At 77.4% G+C, this 2,500-nt stretch overlaps 1 non-coding gene across 1 annotated transcript; it reads right to left on the bottom strand.

Moving 5' to 3' along the window:
- Positions 1–49: 49 nt before the first annotated feature.
- LOC138063100 (5.8S ribosomal RNA) lies at positions 50–202 on the bottom strand. The gene has a single exon (XR_011136693.1). It is a non-coding gene; the product is annotated as a 5.8S ribosomal RNA (ribosomal RNA).
- Positions 203–2,500: the final 2,298 nt, after the last annotated feature.

Here is a 2,500-nt window from a genome sequence, read left to right as displayed (position 1 = left end):
GCACACCGCTGCGCCAACGCGGCAATGGGGGTGACGATTGACCGTCAAGCGACGCTCAGACAGGCGTAGCCCCGGGAGGAACCCGGGGCCGCAAGTGCGTTCGAAGTGTCGATGATCAATGTGTCCTGCAATTCACATTAATTCTCGCAGCTAGCTGCGTTCTTCATCGACGCACGAGCCGAGTGATCCACCGCTAAGAGTTGTCTCGGTTTCGGTCCCCACCGCGCGCGCGGGGGGACCGGGCAGCTTTCGCAGCCCCCTGAGGGCCCCCATCCGCTCTGCCTCCCTCCTCACGCCGACGCCGGCTGCTGAGCAAGGGACAGCGGAGAGAGAGGGCACGCCTCACTGACCGTACAAGCACAGAGGGAAAAAAAAAGGGGGGGGGGGGGGAGAACAGACCCGAACGAGAGGGGCGGGGAGCCCTCGCTCCCGACCTGGGACAACCCCTTTCTCGCTTCGAGTCCGGCCCAGGCGCCCGGCTCGGCCTGGCCCAGCAGGGAGCGGCGCGCCAGCCGCGCCACCTGCCTCAGGGACCGGGGTGTGGGTCCCCGCGGAGCCCCGGCGTCGGAGCCCGGCCGCCGCTGGGAGCGGCGCCACCCGCTGCCCGCGCGCCCGCGACCCGCCAGCCGCACGCTTCCGAGCTCCTTCGCTCGCCTCACCGGCCTCCAGCTCCGCCGCCCCGGAGACGGCACCCAACACCCGCCTGCACACACGCAGCCTCCCGAGCGACGCCACGCACTCGCCCGTCCCTTCCGCGGGCAGACGCCTGGCGGCAGGCAGACGGGCGAGGCGGGACGGACGGGGAACGGCGCCCGCTCTCCCCGCCTCCACGCGGAGACCGGGAGGGGCCGCCCCCGCCCGCCCGCCCGCCGCCCGCCTGCCGCCCAGCGAAGCCGGGTCGGGCAGAGCGAGGCAGGCGCGCCGGATGGCGGAGTGCCGGGGCAGGGCGGGGGGGGAGGGAAGGAAGGGTGCCGCCGACGGCCACGGCGGGAGACTGAGAGCACCGGCCAGGGAGGAGAAGGGATGCGCTGGGGCTCGGCGTCCGCACCACCCGCGGTGGGGGCTCGCCGTCCCGGCGGCGAGCACGCGCTCGCGCCGGGGTCGCGCGTTCGAGGCAGGCCGGCGCAAGCCGACCGCGCGGCGTCTCTCCGCCGAGACCAGACCGCGGAGAGAGGGGGCAGGGTACCCCTCTCCGTCCCGGCTGCCCGCGGGGCATGCACGGGCCGCGCCGGCGGGCATGGGGGGGTGCGGCGCCCGCGCGCGCCGACCCCCCGGCCCCTCCGGCAGCACGCCCGGCTGCCCCCCGGGTCGCATCGGGCCGCCCGAGTCTTTAAACCCCCGCCCGGCTCTCCGACCGAGAACCCTCGGGCCCGGAGCCCGGGGCCCATGGCCATCCCTACCCGGGGGGGCCGCTACCGGCGGCCGCGGTGGCCGGAGGCCCTCCTCCTTCCTCCCAGCGCGCCCCCCCCCCCCGCCGCCCCCCGCCGCCCCCGGCCCGGCCGACTCGCAGCGCGGCCCCCACACGGCACGGCGTGGGGCGGCTGGAGCGGTGTGGGGGGGGGGGGAAGGGAGGGGAGGAGGAAGCGTGGAAGGCCGGCAGGGCACGGCCGGTGCGGCACGCGCAGCGCAGCGCCCGGGAGGAGCACGCTGGCACACGGGACCACACGGGTGGGTCACCGAGGGGAGGCAGGAGAAGCGCGGACGCTAGGTACCTGGCCCTGGGGTGAGGGAAACGACCTGAAATCCCCGCGGGGGTGCCTCCCCCGCCGCCGCCCGCCGCCGGGCCACCGCCGCCTCGCGGCGACGGCGGCAGCCTCAGCGGCAGCGACGAGGCGGGGCGCGGAGGGGAACCCGGCACCCGCCAGCCGGCTCCAGCGCCCCTCGGCGGAGCGTCCACCCGCGGGGTGCGCCCGACACCCACCGCCACGACCTCGTCCTCCTCCCGGGGCCCGGGGTTTCCCTCAGTAACCCGGCGCCGGGTGGCAGCTGCGCCCGGGAGGAGAGCCGTGGTTTGGGCCGCCCGCTCGGGCACGACACGTCGCCTCGCGTGGCCTCGCGCGACGCCCCCGCTTGGGGTCCGCCGCGGCGCGGCGCCCGCCCCGCGCGCCGTCCCGGAACGCCTGTCCGCACCGCCTCTGCTAGACGGGCTGCTCCGCCGCAGCCCGCCCCGGGTCCGCCCCCCACAGCTTAGGAGTGGGGACCCGTGGGACCCGTCCCAACCCGGAATGCGATCTCGCTCGCGTCTCCACCCGCCGCTTCCTCCCGCGGGCACCGGGGGAGCAAGCCCCGCCGACCCTCCCACGCACTGCCGCCCGCTCTGCCGGGCCCTCCCCCGGGCCGGACCCTCCCCTGCCCCGGCGGATCACCGTCGGGCGAAGGGGCGGGGGCGGCACTCGGAGACGGGCACCGGCGGCGGGCGCCAGCGGAGGCGAGAGGGCAGACGGGGACGGTCCCCCACCGGCGGCGGGGAATCGGCGGCGGGCTTTCGGCGAGCGAGCCC

This window comes from Struthio camelus, chromosome 31, assembly GCF_040807025.1.
Source record: "Struthio camelus isolate bStrCam1 chromosome 31, bStrCam1.hap1, whole genome shotgun sequence".
Taxonomy (NCBI): Eukaryota; Metazoa; Chordata; class Aves; order Struthioniformes; family Struthionidae; genus Struthio; species Struthio camelus.
This window is presented reverse-complemented; position numbering and strand designations above follow the sequence as displayed.